Genomic DNA, 17,300 nt, shown 5'->3' with positions numbered 1-17,300 from the left:
CTCTCCTAAATGCCAGACTCTTATTTCTTATTGCCTGCTAAACATCTCCTTTGGATATCCAATAAATTTCTCAAACTTAAGATGTTGAAATCAAAACTCCTGACCTTTCCTACCAAGTTCCACTGCTCTAGGGTATTCCCCTTGCCAGTTGATGATGACTCTACCCTTCTGGCTGTTCAGGCCCCAGATTTTGGCATCATCCTTGCCAGCTAAGTCATTATCATCTCTTGTTTGGATTATTGTAATAATCTCCTAGTTTGTCCTTTTTTTATTCTGCCCTTGGAGCCCTACAATCTATTCTCAGCCCAACATCTGGAGTCATCCTGCCAAATTATAAATCAGATCACATTCTCTACCCCAACCTTTCCACTGTCTTCTTCCTATTACATCCTATAGTGAAATTAAAGTGAATGTGTTAGTCACTAAGTGTAAGTAAGTGTTAGTCGTTCAGTTGTGCCCGACTCTTTGTGACCCCATGGACTACAGCTCACCAGGCTCCTCTGTCCATGAGATTTTCCAGGCAAGGATACTGGTGTGGGTTGCTACTTCCTTCTCCAGGAGATCTTCCCAACCCAGGGAATGAACCCAGGTTTCCTGCACTGCAGGCAGATTCTTTACCAACTGAGCTACACGGGAAGCCCGTTAGTCACTAAGTCATGTCCAACTCTTTGTTCCCATAAACTGTAATCCTCCAGGCTCCTCTGACCAAGGGTTTTCCCAGGCAAGAATACTGGGGTAGGTTGCCATTTTCTTCTGCAGGGGATTTTTCCTACCCAGGGATTGAACCTGGGTCTCCTGCATTGCAGTCAGATACTTTACCATCTGAGCCACCAGGGAAGCCCCATTACACCTTAAAGAAAAGCCCAAGTCTCTACAATAGCCTATAAGGCTCTTTACAGATGGGTTCATTATTGCCTTTAAGGTTGACTACTTTTCTCACTTATCTGCCTCCTTGCTCTTCCTTGAATATGATAGACTTGCTTTGGCCTTAGGCCTCTGCCTTGTTGATCTCTGCCTGCAATAGTCTTCCCCAGGTTATTTGCCTGCCTTTCCTTTTACTTATTTCAGGTTGCTGTTCAAACATTTTCTTCTCAGTGAGTCCTTTCTGATCACTGTATGTAAAATTGCTCCCAAGCATCTAATCCTAGTGATCACTATCTACTTCCCTTTCACATCTTATTTTCTCCATAGTGCTTACCACAATAAAACTTTTGGTATATTCACCTCTTTTTTCATTGTCTGTCTTCTCCCCCAAGGATGTTGTTGTTGTTGTTCAGTCACTCAGTCATGTCCGACTCTTTGCAACCCCATGGACTGTAGCATGCCAGGCTTCCCTGTCCTTTACCATCTCTTGGAAATTGCTCAGACTCATGTCCATCGAGTCAGTAATGCCATCCAACTCTCTTGTCCTCTGTCATCCCCTTCTCCTCCTGCCTTCAATCTTTCCCAGAATATAAGACACATTAAAAAAGATGCTTGTTTGTTTTCTTTACTGCTCTGTCTCCCAATGGTTATGACATTGCCTGGCACACAGTTGAAATTCAATAGATGTTTGTTGAATGAATGATTTTTTTCTTCCTAAGCAACTTCTTTGTTTATACACTGAATCCACTCTCTACTGTCTCTTTAGAAATTGTTTTATCAACTATTCTCAAATTTTCCTGTATTTTTCCTCTCTGCTTCTCATCTAAATCAGTGTTTTAAGCCCTTAAATATGGTTAAATATCACTGATATCTCTTACAAAATCTTTCCTGTGATTTCCAGTTCAAGCTGCGATTTTATGAAAAATAAAAGGAACACAAAATGGGATTAAACACATAGGAAATGAGGGTTGGGCTAGACGTCAAGAGTGAATTTCAAAAAAAATATTTAGTAATAGGAAGAAAATGGGAGCAAGTTGAAAGATGAAATAGAAGCTGAGGGTAATTGTAGCCTAGAAGGAGGAAGGAGATTTAGTACGTGTGTGGGGGATTGGGGTGGGGAATGTCAGCTAATATCCTTGGTGATCCCTAGAGAGAATATGGAACCCTAACCGATAGACAGCAAGGTCAGGAATGAGAAGTAAAGCCAAAAGAAGGAAATTTTTTGACATGTGTTTATAGAAAGCTGCATCGGTCTGCTCACCCATATCCTCTCCCCATTGTTAAACACACAGCTGTTCACAGCAGAGTTAGTGAGTATGCCAAGACATAGTGTACTTTTGAATGTTTTAGATCATGAGCATATATTACTTTGACTTAGATTTTCAAAAAGATGGAAAATGATTAAAATGCAGTAGGAATAAGGCAGCGTGGAGTGGCACTTGACTGAATCAGCCCAGGCACTGGACTGCCTGAGTTTGAACCACAGGTGTGCTACTTCCTAGCTGGATAACCTTGGGTAATTTACTTAGTTTGTGCCTCAGTTTTACTATTTGTAAAATGGACATAATAAAGGTGTTTTCCTTACAGGTTTGCTGTTGGTAAACAGGAAACAAAATCAGTTGGTAAGGTACTTAAACCAGTGTCTCATGTATGTGATATATTGTAATTATGTGCTTGGGAAGGAAAAAAGAAAAAAAAATTATGAACCAATTCAATCTGTTTTATGTACTCTAAATTGACCCATGTCTCACTTCTCTCATAATTCTCGATTTGGTAGTCTATTGAAGGAGAAGAATAAGGGTTGAGTCTGAGCAATTGTTTGGGATTTCTGAAAAAGGAGCAGGGGACGGGGGAAATTTTAATTTGATTGCATGTTTTAAAAATGCAACTTGCAGAGTGTCTTGATCAACATTCCTTTTGTCTCTTTTTTTGGTATTGTAACTAATTTTAAGGAAAACACAGGGCTTACTCCCTTCACAGAGTCTTTTGCAAAATCCCTGGCCCACTTAGAACGCTCTTTATCTCTTGCATATGTTACTTTTTAATTGCATTTAGCCCCATTTTATATTGCATACTCTAATTATTGGGACAGAAATTAGTTCTTTGTTATATGATACTATTAAGTAGAACACATTTTACTAATTATTATGGGTTTATAGAGTATATTTATTTAGTACAGCAATTTTTATGAAAGAATATTAATTTTCCCTTAACCTAACCTTTCCTGTAACACTTTGTACTTTATTCTTTTAATAGCTAAATCTTTAGAAATGGAAACCTGCATTCTATAGTAGTGTGGTTTCCATTTCTATAGCTCATTTACTCTTTAACCCTCTACAGGTTGCTTGAATCCCTCTACTCTGCTCAGACTCTCCTTGGGGTGTGCACCGACTTCCTAGTTGCCAGGGGCAGTTATCTATCTTAGTCCTTATTTTGCTTAACCATTCAACATCAACATCTTGACCACTTCTTGAACTTTGATTCCTCTTGAAGCTTCTTGAATCTTCTCTGTTGGATTTCAGGAAAGTCTTCTCAGCTCACATCCCACTCCTCACCATTCCTTCCCTCCGTCTTCTTCATCAGCATCCATATTTAAGAAGACCCTTTGCAGATCTTTCATTCCTCAGCTGGCAAATATAAATATTAAAAAATGAATAGTAAGTAGGGCTAATGTTGTATTTATTAGGGAATATTATTAAGAGTTTAAACATTGTAGGATATTTGACATACCAAATAATACATTCTAGGGAAATGATTATTATTGAGGTAATAGTAATAGCATGGTTTGAAGCACCCAAAATTGTGGGGGAAAAATTCTGTGATAGAGTTAAACAACAATTATTTTGGTGTGAAGAGGTAAATTAAAAAGGACAGTTACAAAGTGACTTACAAAGCCAAAACCATCACTAGAATAAAATCTTAATTTAGTTCTTAGAGAACTAACTTCCATAGAAGCTTTCTATTATTCTCCTTCACTCCCCCAAACGCTTTTCTGAAGAGCAGATACTCTCAAGAGTGCACCAATTGTAAACACATAATCTGGTGGTGCTGACAGGGATAGGGACTGCTCTTACTCATTCCCCACTCCTCCTCTCCTTCAGAAAGGATATTTTCCCTTCTCCATTTCTTTCCTTTCTGTTTCTTTGCAGAGTAGAATGATTTAAAGCTTGGTGAGTTTCAGAGGAGGACCTGGCAAGTGGGGTTCCTTCCTGTCCTTTTCAGTTTTAGGATCTGCCTGCCTGTAGAGAATCTGCCCTGATGGATCATGTGGAAAACTCAGTGGTAAAGGTCTCAAACTTGCTTTTTAGTCAGAGTGAGTGGGAGATAACATATGCTTAATTCTAGGACTCAGAATCAGGAAGTCTGTTCTCACCATATATTCTCCAAGAGCCCCCTTTTGTCTCCATCTGCCTCAGTCTTTTGTCCATGTCATTGATTCAGAATTCAGGAGGGGAAAACTGGGGAGATACTTACTAATTCCCTCAAAACTAATAATAACTTCCACAGCGAGTTAACTCTCCAGTATTTGTAACAATATGCATCAGAGGACAATCATTTCACAGACATGTCCTACCTGGCAGTAGATACAGATTGAAATCTTTCTATCATTTTTAAGGCAAGATATAACTACTTTTTGGATGTTTTAATCATCTCAAAGAGGCCAAAATACATCCCTCTTCGGTATGTTCACAGTATCCATCTCACAATAGTTGATTCAGCAGAATTCTTGTGGTCACATGGTTTTATTTCCTATTTTTATCATGTAGATAACAAAACAAAGATGAGTCTACCACCCAAAAAAATAAGAAATTACTAGGAACAGATGCAAGAGAAATCCTGTCTTCTTCATTGGGAAATCAAAACACAACTGAGTGACTTTCACTTTCACTTTCAATATCATATAATTCTCCAGTTTTCTAGGATTTTATTACAACTTATCTGAATGAAAACCAATTTTCTCCAAACTCTAGAATTTTTTTTTTTGTCCTGCAGCCATTATTATATAAAAGATACACTTTGAAATTAGGCTCAGAATTCACGACAAATGAAAGTCTTTTTCTTTTGGGTTTTCTCTGCTACATGATAGTCATGAAATGTATTTTATAGCATTCACTTGAATTATTAAAATGTTACAGACTTTTATACATAGTCTCAGTCAGCCTCCCTAAGTTCTATGTAAGGGAAACCTTGAGTCTTTCCAGCTTAGAGGGAGAATGCCTGGCATGTTAAAAACTGAAACTGTAAGTTTATAATCCTGAGATACATAAGGTCTAGTCAGGTTCAATCAGCAGTGACTTACAGAGTTAATGTGTATGAAGTATGATGTTAGAAACGGGAATCCAAAGATTAACTGGACCTGGTCACTTTCTCTGAGCTTCTAACTCATAAATGAGAGAGGAAAATGTGAATTCAACCTGTTGACTGTCAAATTATCTTCTGAGGGACCAGGATAATTAGCCTAGGTTTTTAGCAAAATGATTTAGGTCTAGGTCTGGATAGTTGAAGGCTAGATCTTGTGTTAGTAACTGCTCTGAAGTATTTATGAGTGGGCAGACCTAGTTTATGAATAATAAAACAAAGCAACAAAAACACATTCTTGGAGAATTCTAAAGTCAATTACTTTCAGGCTTTTAACAATGAAATTTCATTGCTGTAAATTAAAATTCAGAAGACGGAGTCTTGTAGACACCAGGACCAAGTAGAGAATGGGAGCAGGCAGAAGGAAAATAAGAAGATCCAAAATCATTACAGAGAACAGGCTGGCCAGCCAGTGATTCATTTCTGGTGGCTTCTGGCCATGTAAATTGTGAGCTAAAGGCCTGAGTTGGGAAAACACCAGCCAAATGCTAGATCATCATAGTGCAGTGGAAGGGGAACAGGGATTTCACCAAATCATGCAAGTTGTTATTTTCAGCAAGTTTAATTTTTAGAACTGATGCATGGGCCTGTCACTAGAAGAAGCAGGGTTATGTAGACATGAGATACCTAAAATAAGCAGGAACAGCAGCATATACATATATTTTTTGGACTTCCTATGCTTACTTTCTTTTATATCAGGTGTTTACCTCTAGATCTGGGGGTGACTGAAATCAGCCTGGCTTCAAACTATTAGGAAATAGAAGCATAGGTTGGTCTCTAAAGGGAATACTGGAATGCTGTTTCAAATTTTAAGAGGAACAGATTTCAGATCAGCAAAAACAGATGTCCACAAAGAGGAAAGTTAAAATATCAAATGCGACAGAAGACAAGAATTATGAGGAGGAAAGAAAAACCTCTGAATTTTGCAGCCAGGTAAATGTCAATCTGCATCTTGGCTCAGCCTCTTAGTAATTTCGTAATCTCTGTCAAATCAAATAATTTCTCTGAGCCTCAATAGTAAAGTCAAAATTCTGACTCATCATTAATAACTTGAAGAGGTTTTGAAAACCCTTCACTATATAACTAGTTATTAGTATTAACGGTTTTTAAGAAAATAGCCATTTCAGCAAAATTGTGCCATTTACAGAGATGTGTAGATGGATCTAGAGACTGCCATACAGAATGAGGTAAGTCACAAAGAGAAAAATAAATGTACAATAACTCATATATGTGGAATCTAGAAAAATGGTATAGATTAACTTATTTCAAAAACAGAAATAGAGACATAGACATAGAAAGCTAACTTATGGACACCAAGGAGGGAAAAGGCTGGATGAAGTGGGAGGTTGAGATTCACATATATACACTTCTATGCACAAAATAAAAGAGAGATCCCCTGGAGAAGGGTATGGCTTCCCACTCTAGTATTCTTGTCTGGAGAATTCCATGGACAGTGGAGCCTGGTGGGCTACAGTCCATAGGATCACAAAGAGTTGAACATGACTGAGCGACTAATGCGTCACTTTCACATATATAAAATAGATAACTAATGAGAACCTACTATATAGCACAGGGAACTCTACTGAATGCTCTGTGGTGACCTAAATGGGAAGGAAATCCAAAAAAAAGGGTATATATGTATACATATAGCTGGTTCACTTTGCAGTACAGCAGAAACTAATACAATTTTGTAAAGCAACTATACTCCAATAATTTTTTTTTAAATAGTCATGTCAGTGGTGAGAAATGCAAGCCAAACAATGAATGGAGAGGACATGAAAGTAATACATATATAAGTGAAATGTAAGGAATGCAATCAGATGAAATACTTTAGAGAAATCAGAAGACAGCTAGAACATGACATCAAGTTCAACCTATTTAACTATCTATCCTTTCCCTACCTCAAGATAGGGCAGATCTGTGAAAATAAGAAAGCTTGGTAGGCATAGCCAACTGAGGAAAAGATTATAGAGAAAGGAGAGAAGTGAAAGAAATCAAGAAGTCATTCAAATTTAATGTAAGGAAAAGACCATTTCTCTTCCAAAACTAGAGACATGGATAAGACGACAACCTCTTCACAGGCCATCTCAAGTATTAATTCTTCTCTAAGTTCCCACTGTCCTTGATATGCTATAGGCCACCATACCCCTTTCCACACTGTGATGTGGTCAATTTATATGTCTCTCTGTTGCATTGCAGTATCTATATCCTTACTGCTAAGTGCATTTCTTAATCTATATTACCTACTCACCGAATGTTATTTGAATGAATGAATATATGAATGAGCATAAGCAGTTGCTTTCTTTTTCTCCTAAAACCAGCACTGTTACTAGTGACTTTAATCTCTTTGGTGATTCAGCTAAGAAGACTAATATCTGGCCAATAGTTTTTTATACCAGGACATATGAAAGATAATCCTATCTTAATAAGCTTGATTGTTAAGGCTCCATCTATTGAATGGACTCAGAAGAACCGTTGTTCTCCTTCTTGCTCAATTGCAAGTTTACAAGTCTCTCTCCTTTAACTATGAGCCCTTCCAGGCTAGAAGCCAAGTCTCATTCATCTTGGTATACAATCCCCAAAACTTCACTCACACCCTTAACTCAATAGTAGAAAACTCACTCAGTCTCTGACACTTAGAGAAACCCTATAAGTATTTGGGTAGTTACTAAATGAGTATAACCCAGGTAAATAAGATTTAAACAATGCTTAATGTCATACCATTTAAACTTACAGTTAAATAGCCTCTATTATAGTGCACTTGTTTATAAAATGATTTAAGCACATCATTCACACATCATAAAGCTGCCCCCTTTTAGTCCCTTTGTTATATTGCATTGTGAAATGGTTAGCTGTGATATCCCCACTGAGACTATTTAGTGTAGGTAACTCAGTTCATTGAGAGAGGAAAACAGATTTTAACTATTTTTTATTTCATGTATTTGTAGCTCAGTTTGCCATGATAAAGAAAAGCTACAATCATTAATTTTCTTATATGTTACATATGGAACATGAAAAATTGCCCGTGGTCAAGGTGAATAATTAAATAAAGGGGTCTATCTCTGTGATGAAATGTGGTTTACTATTAAGAAGAAAATCCTTCATTCCCAAAGACTGACTATGATGATACTTTGAAAAAAAAATCCCATATAGTTAAATGTAGGACCATGAAAGAATTCCATTCAATGACCTCCTCTGTAACATTTTATTTGATTATGATTTGGATATATTTTTCCTTTACTTTAAATCTTTCTCTTGAAATCACCTAATTCAAAATCTTTAGATCAGTGGCAAGAGAATTGTTGGCCAAAGTTAATGCCTCCCTTATATAAATGGTCTTTTTAAATTATGTGGTTCCGTTTTAAAAGTGGCTCTTTGTGACCAAGATGGTTTTAGTTTGTGATTGTGCAAGAATGGCCTCATGATTTTTAGCACTGAACTTGATCTTTTCACACTTTCTCTTGCAAGCTTTGTCTTCCACCCCCTTCTCCTTTTGCCTTCAATCTTCCCTAGCATCAAGGTCTTTTCCAATGAATCAGAACTTCACATTAGGTGGCCAAAGTATTGGAGCTTCAGCTTCAGCAGAAGTCCTTGCAATGAATATTTAGGGTTGATTTCCTTTAGGAATGACCGGTTTGATTTCCTTGCTGTCCAAGGCATCCCCAAGAGTCTTCCTCAGCATCAGAATTCAAAAGCATCAATTCTTCAGTGCTCCACCTTCTTTATGGACCATTTCTCAGATCCATGCATGACTACTGGAATAAATATAGTTTTGATGATGTGGACCTTTGTCAGCAAAGTAATGTCTCTAATTTTTAATACACTGTCTAGGTTTGTCATAGCTTTCCCTCCAAAGAGCAGGCATCTTTTAATTTCATGACTGTAGTCACTATTCCCGTGATTTTTAAAGCCCAGGAAAACAAAATCTGTCATTGCTTCCACTTTTCCCCTTCTATTTGCCATGAAGTGATATAAACAGATGCCATAATCTTAGTTTTTTGATTGTTAAGTTTTAAGCTAGCTTTTCACTCTTCTCTTTCACCTTCATCAAAAGACTCCTTAATTCCTTTTCACTTTCTGCCATTAGAGTGGTGTCATCTGTATATCTGAGGTTGTTAATATTTCTCCCAGCAATCTTGATTCAAGCTTGTGAGTCATCCAGTCCAACATTTTGCATGATGTATTCTGCATATAAGTTAAATAAGCAAGGTGACAACATATAGCCTTGTCTTACTCCTTTCCCAATTTTGAGCCAGTCAGTCATTCTGTGTCAAGTTCTAACTGTATCTTCTTGACCTGCATACTGGTTTCTCTGGAAACAGAAAAGGTAGTCTGGTACTCCCATCTGTTTAAGAATTTTCCACAGTTTGTTGTGATCTACACAAAGGTTTTAGCATAGTCAATGAAGCAGAAGTAGATGTTTTCCTGGAATTCCCTTGCTTTCTCCATAATGCAACAAGTATTGGCAATTTGATCTCTGGTTCCTCTGCTTTTTCTAAACACAGCTTGTACATCTGGAAGTGCTTGGTTCACATAGTGCTGAAGCCTAGCTTGAAGGATTTTGAACATAACCTTGCTAGCACATGAAATGAACACCATTGTACAGTAGTTTGAATATTCTTTGGCCTTGCCTTTCTTTGGGATTGGAATGAAAACTGTCCTTTTCCAGCCCTGTGGCCACTGCTGAGTTTTTAAAATTTGCCGACATATTGAGTGCAGAACTTTAACAGCATCTTAACAGCATTATCTTTTAGGATTTTAAATAGCTCAGCTGGAATTCCATCACCTCCACTAGCTTTGTTCCTTGTGATGATTCCTAAGGCCCACTTGACTTCACACTCCAGGATGTCTGACCGTAGGTGAGTGAAAAGACCATAGTGGTTATCCATGTCATTAAGACCTTTTGTAGAATTCTTTTGTGTATTCATGCAACCTCTTCTTAATCTCTTCTGTTTCTGTTAGGTCCTTACCATTTCTGTCCTTTATCATGCATATCCTTGTATGAAATGTTCCTGTGATGTCTCCAGTTTTCTTGAAGAGAGCTCTAGTCTTTCTTATTCCATTGTTTTCCTGTACTTCTTTCCATTGTTCATTGAAGAAGGCCTTCTAATCTCTCCTTGCTATTCTCTGGAACTCTGCATTCAGTTATGTCTTTTCCTTTCTTTCCCTTTCTCCCTTGCCTTTGGCTTCTCTTCTTTCCTCAGCTATTTGTAAAGCCTCTTCAGATAACCACTTTGCCTTCATACATTTCACTCATATGCAATCTAAAAATCCAAATAATAAAAACAGAGAGTAGAATGGTAATTACCAGGGCTGTGGGAAGGGGGAAATGAGGAGGTGTTTGATTTTTTTTTAGTTAATTTATTTTTTATTGAAGGATAATTGCTTTATAGAATTTTGCTGTATTCTGTCAAACCTCAACATGAATCAGCCATAGGTATCCATATATCCCCTCCCTTTTGAACCTCCCTCCCGTCTCCCTCCCCATCCCACCCCTCTAGGTTGATACAGAGCCCCTGTTTGAGTTTCCTGAGCCATATAGTGAGGAGGTGGTTTTTAAGGGTACAAATTTGCAACTAACAGATAAATAGGTGCTGGAGATCTAGTGTAGAGCATAGTGGTTATAGTTCACGGTAGCATATTATAAACTTCAAAGTGGCTGAGAGACTAGATCTTAATGTTCTCAGCACAAAAAAGAAATGATAATTATGCAACATGATAGAAGTGTTACCTAATGCTATAGTGGTAATCATATAGCAATGGGTAAATGTACCAAATCAACACACTGTATGCCTTAAACTTACACGATGTTTTAGGTCAATTATATCTCAATAAAAATAGAATATACACCCAGACAGAGACTGAAGCAGTAAGAGAACAGAGAGACAAAGTTAGAGACATATAAAAAGACAGTCATCAAAAAAAAAAAAAAGACAGTCATCAAATGGTACAATAGAGAGAATGAGATGTAGTAGCTACTACACTTACTAGAACTTTGGCAGAAAAGGAGTGCTTATAAAGGTTTCTCAGGTTTCCTGTTCTTTGAATGTATTGTGTTATATAATGCTCTTTGTTTCTCCACAGAAAGTTTATTAAAACTACCCTATTTATCAACATGTTTAGAGTTTTTGCTTTAAGATGCATGAACATGGTCAAATTGGCCTCATAGACACCCAGCAGGTACCCTAGAGGTGAACAGTGATAAGAGCAAGGAAGCCCATGTGCCCCATTAGTGAGTTGGAGACCCCTACTGTGCCTTGTTGTGGTCAGAGTGACTTTCCTCAGTTTCAGCACTAGGACTCATGCCTAGAGAGCTCTGGGAAATACAGCTGCATCTCAGGAAGAGCTCTTGGGCATCACCTCCCCTAGGAAGTGTTCCCAGTCCTCCCAGATCTTGTCAGGTGCCCCTGCTGTTTGTTCCCACAGCACCTAGTCTCACTTTATTTACCCCAGGTAGAGCATAGGTGACCTCCAGCCACATGGGGCCATGTAGCCTCATTCTTCATGGTTTATTTTTCAGTTTTAGAAAAATTTTTTTTTTTTTCCCCCTGCAGTTTAATAAGTTTCAAGACCAGGATTTTCTTCCTTTGTGCTAAAAACATGTCACTTCCTAAAGGGAAGTAAGAGCAAGAAAAGGGTTAAGCAGGAGGGTCATGGTGGAGACCACCAGCTACATGTCCTGGATTAATCCAGGCCATTTTATCCTCTGAGCAAGAGCATCTGAAACCAGGTCCATATGTGGATGCGATAGACGTGGCAAGGGGACAGGGCCATAGGAGCCAAGCACGTCTGTGGAGCAGGCTGCTCTGTGTTTTCTTTAAAATAGACATTGTGAAACTTGATATCCATAGGAAAACTGGAATCTGACTTTTTAATGGTGCATGGGTACAATATACATGCAGGAAACTAGCCCACTTCATGGACATGCTTTTACACAAACATGTCCTAGAGCATAGCGCAAGAGGAGAGAAACCTTAAGTTATTCTCCTCAACCAGGCCAAGCTGGGACAAATTCTTCTTCATTTATTTACTGACTTTTGTAGTTTACCAAAGTCAAGTCTTAAAGATTTGATGGTTTACAGGCACTGCTAATGAACTGTTATTGTTCCCACATTCCCTAGGAGGACAGCTAGGCGATGTTAAGACACTGCTCAAGGTGAGGGTAAAAGAGTAAGTGGAAAATCAAGATCAAGATCCTAGATTTTTCTGTTTATTTCTCTGCCATTTCTACTCTACAATGTTGCTTCTCACTGCAGAGAAATTCAGTAACTTGGAAGAACAGTATAACTGCCTCATCCAGCATAGTCCACGTACTTAACCTGTCTAGAGATTATCAGGAGGCCAAGTAGAAACTGTAGATGCTTGGATCTAACTTAGCATTTGTTTTTTCTGATAGACTATACAGATTCTCTCTTCCATTAAAGATCAAATACCATGATATCCTTGTCTTTTTTTTCCTTATGTTAGGAGCAATTAACCGTGGGTAGTGAATTACAATGGGACAGGCCAAGTTGAGAGGGTCCAGAATTTGAAACTGGTTTCTCCCACTGTTTCTCCCACATGTCCCATTTACAGGCAGGGAAATAAATCCAATTTGGCAATTGGAATATGGAAGTCAGTGTGTGAATTATTATATAAAAGTAGCTAGACTAGCAGCCTGGAATGGTAGGAATGGGGTAGGAGGAATGTAACGAGGCAATTGTTTCAACTAGGGGAATATAGTTATAAGGGGTGTGAGAGCAAGTGATCTTCTGGAAATCTGGAATCCTGGATACTGGAGTGGGTATCAGAGAAAGGAGTAGCAAGAAGCAAAGCCCCAGCCCTGGGATACAAGGTTGAGATATCCTGGATCAAGAGAGCAGCAGAAGACTAAATGATGCAAGAAAGGTTTCAGTCCCTAAGATTTCTGAGTGCATTAATAGCCTAGGAACTCAGACACTAAATATGTAGGAAGGCTGGACTACAAAAAGAGTAATGAGATCAAGTCAAAGAATGGTGAATGGAGATGCTTAGAGTCTATTTGCTTAAACTCGACATCCTGAGAAAATGTGGTTACTTAAGTGTGCAAATTGGAGTCAGTATGTAAAGAGGCAGAGAGGTTGCAGGGTCTAAGGAATAGCAAAAGCTTAATACTTGTTTATTGAATAGACAGCAGTACTATTTTTGAGCATCTGACTCAGGTGCTCATGCAGAGATGTATAGCCAGATGAAGAAGGTGCTCTAAAGGGTTCACTTCAGTTCAGTTGCTCAGTCATGTCTGACTCTTTGCGACCCCATGAATCACAGCACGCCAGGCCTCCCTGTCCATCACCATCTCCCGGAGTTCAAACTCACGTCCATCGAGTCGGTGATGCCATCCAGCCATCTCATCCTCTGTTGTCCCCTTTTCCTCCTGCCCCCAATCCCTCCCAGCATCAGTCTTTTCCAATGAGTCAACTCTTCGCATGAGGTGGCCAAAATACTGGAGTTTCAGCTTTAGCATCATTCCTTCTAAAGAACACCCAGGGCTGATCTCCTTTAGGATGGACTGGTTGGATCTCCTTGCAGTCCATGGGACTCTCAAGAGTCTTCTCCAACACCACAATTCAAAAGCATCAATTCTTCGGCGCTCAGCTTTCTTCACAGTCCAACTCTTGCATCCATACATGACCATTGGAAAAACCATAGCCTTGACTAGACAGACCTTTGTTGACAAAGTAATGTCTCTGCTTTTCAATATGCTATCTAGGTTGGTCATAATTTTTCTTCCAAGGAGTAAGTGTCTTTTAATTTCATGGCTGCAATCATGATCTGCAGTGATTTTGGAGCCCAGAAAAATAAAGTCTGACACTGTTTCCACTGTTTCCCCATCTATTTCCCATGAAGTGATGGGACCAGATGCCATGATCTTCGTTTTCTGAATGCTGAGCTTTAAGCCAACTTTTTCACTTTCCTCTTTCACTTTCATCAAGAGGCTTTTTAGTTCCTCTTCACTTTCTGCCATAAGGGTGGTGTCATCTGCATATCTGAGGATGTTGATATTTCTCCCGGCAATCTTGATTCCAGCTTGTGCTTCTTCCAGCCCAGTGTTTCTCACGATGTACTCTGCATATAAGTTAAATAAGCAGGGTGACAATGTACAGCCTTGACGTCCTCCTTTTCCAATTTGGAACCAGTCTGTTGTTCCATGTCCAGTTCTAACTGTTGCTTCCTGACCTGCATATAGGTTTCTCAAGAGGCAGGTCAGGTGGTCTGGTATTCCCATCTCTTTCAGAATTGCCCACAGTTTATTGTGATGCATACAGTCAAAGGCTTTGGCATAGTCAATAAAGCAGAAATAGATGTTTTTCTGGAACTCTCTTGCTTTTTCCATGATCCAGTGGATGTTGGCAATTTGATCTCTGGTTCCTCTGCCTTTTCTAAAACCAGCTTGAACATCTAGAAGTTCACGGTTCACATATTGCTGAAGCCTGACTTGGAGAATTTTGAGCATTACTTTACTAGCGTGTGAGATGAGTGCAATTGTGCGGTAGTTTGAGCATTCTTTGGCATTGCCTTTCTTTGGGATTGGAATGAAAACTGACCTTTCCCAGTCCTGTGGACACTGCTGAGTTTTCCAAATTTGCTCACATTTGCTCTAAAGGGTACTTGATTCAAAACAATATGCTTGCAGCACAAAAATAATAATATAAAATGTTTGTTAAGATATGAAATACCAGGGATGATGCTAAAAATATATCATTAAGACTAGGCATAAGGAATAAGCTAACTTTTCACCTGCATTTTCAAAAAAAAAAAGAAGTTTGTTTTTATTGTTGTGATGTTGAGTAGAAGAATGTGGAGAGAGAAGAAACTCACTACATAAAAAATATTAAAATGATAAAAAACAAATCTTTAGGCACAGATTTTACTTTCCAATTGAAAGCTCTTTTAAGAGGGAGTCTGGTTATATATTCTCTCAAAGAGCCACATGTTCAGAAACAGATTCCCTATATTATTAATCAGATTCCTTATATTATTAATTAATAATATATTATTAAACACCTATTAATTAATAGGTGTTTACCTAACATTAACTCGATAGATATTATTTGTTTAATAGCTAGATCACCATGTAGGAGAACTAGTGACTACAAAAACTTGAGTATCAGTGCACATGTTGGCAATGACTCCTAAAATATTTAAAAGCATTGTAGTCATGAATTAGGTCAGAAGAAACTGATGATAGTTGGTTTCAGGAGTGTAGTTTGAGTGTTAGCCTTGCTGGGTCATTCTTATCCTATTCACTACTCCCTTTTAAGGCTATAGTCAAATTGAACCATAGCTTTTGGACATAGGACTGGATGTAGGGGAAGACTTTCTCTTGTCCATCTACTCTACTACATAAAATCATGCTAATGGACCCCTGTCTGACCTTACACTATGGCTACTTCTGTTCTCAGTGTTGAGGGATCGGAGATTAGACAACAGAAGGAAGAGAATAATACAGACTTCATAAGACATGTTGTAATCATATCCCATCTCAGATTTAAGGGCTTTAACATTTTAAAGACTCAGTGGCTTCAAATCAACAGCCAACTAAACAGAATCCTTTCCAAACACTGTGTTACATTGACCACATTATGCAGCATTATCAATAATTCAGTGCAGTTGGCACTTCTTGTGAAAATGAACTTAGGCCATTTCACAGCATTAACTCTGATAATTTTTTTCATATTTATTTTCTAATCCAATCTTGATTCATCTGTTAATGGGCTTCTTAGGTCATCTGTTTAAAACAGCCAGGTTCATCCTGCACTCCCACAGAAACAAATGGCTCTCAAATTGATGGTTGCAAGGAGAGGTCTAATTTCCCAATATGGATTGATTTTTTTTGGTGCAGTAAGAAGAGATCTGTGTATTTTTCAAAGCAGCCAGTATCACAGCAGCTGGAAGCTAGTTGGTTTAGATTAAAAACAGATTTCATGTCCTAGAATGTTGAGTACAAATTCTAGCTATCTGACAATTCTACTTTTTGGAATAGGCAAAAATTTACCAATTTGTCAGGGATGCAAAAAGAATAAATTAACATAAGGTTGTTAAGCATTTTTTTGTCAAGCTAGAATATTACAGTACAATGACTTATTTTCCTTTCTTAATGTCTGATGATGATGGTGGATTCAGTGATTCAATTTTTTCAGCTAGATGTATTAGTTGATCATTCCAGAGGAAAAATTTCTCTTCTTATTTATTTTCTTTTCCAAGGTCAAGGACGCAGCCACAACAACAGATTGTGAGAAGCTGGTTTCAGGCGGCCAGGCTGTGTAATAGGCGACCCTGTGCCATGTGATCCACTGCACCCAGGTGATGAGACTTGATGGGCAACTGAGCCAACGTGGGCAAACCCATGGCATGGGCAACAACCTATGTGATGTTGTCCCAAAAAAAGTCTTGTTTCCTTATTTCTGTTCAGTAAATTTGAGTTAGTATTACATAAAATAATTTGAGTTGCTATCCATTGTTATTGTCCTTATGACAATAACAATAATAAAAGCATAATTAGAGATTTTGTGCAGAGAAGTTCTGAAAAGTCTGTTTTATATTAGGGTCACTTCTGTGCTAACAAGGGAAAAAACAGTGCTCCTAGATTTTAAACCACAGTAGAATACATCTCCTCCAGTATTCTTGCCTAGAGAATCCCGTGGACAGAGGAGCCTGGGGGGCTGCTGTCCATAGGGTCACACAGTTGGACATGACTGAAGCCACTTAGCATGCATACATGCATTGGAGAAGGAAGTGGTAACCCACTCCAGTGTTCTTGCCTGAAGCCTGGTGGGCTGCCGTCTATGGGGTCGCACAGAGTCGGACATGACTGAAGTGACTTAGCAGCAGCAGCAGCAGCAGAAGCATACATCTCAAAATTAATGTGACTGTGTGGATCACAACAAACTATGGAAAACCCTTAAAGAGACAGGAGTACCAGACCACCTTACCTGTCTTCTAAGAAACCTGTATGTAGCTGAAGAAGCAACAGTTAGAACCTTACATGGGACAACTGACAGGTTCAAAATCAGGAAAGAAGCATATCAAGGCTGTATATCATCACCCTGTTTATTTAA

The 17,300-nt window shown here is 38.5% G+C and overlaps 1 long non-coding RNA gene across 1 annotated transcript in view; it reads left to right on the top strand.

Annotated features, from left to right (window-relative positions):
* LOC129627289 (uncharacterized) overlaps window positions 1–16,553 on the top strand; it is a 54,407-nt gene extending 37,854 nt beyond the window's left edge. The window contains exon 3 of the long non-coding RNA XR_008702524.1: window positions 16,447–16,553. This is a non-coding gene — a long non-coding RNA (uncharacterized LOC129627289). The remainder of the gene's footprint in view (window positions 1–16,446) is intronic.
* The last annotated feature ends 747 nt before the right edge of the window (window positions 16,554–17,300 follow it).

The sequence above is a fragment of the Bubalus kerabau genome, chromosome 14 (genome assembly GCF_029407905.1).
Source record: "Bubalus kerabau isolate K-KA32 ecotype Philippines breed swamp buffalo chromosome 14, PCC_UOA_SB_1v2, whole genome shotgun sequence".
NCBI lineage: Eukaryota > Metazoa > Chordata > Mammalia > Artiodactyla > Bovidae > Bubalus > Bubalus kerabau.
The sequence above is the reverse complement of the archived record's forward strand: the minus strand, read 5'-3'. Positions and strand labels throughout refer to the sequence as shown.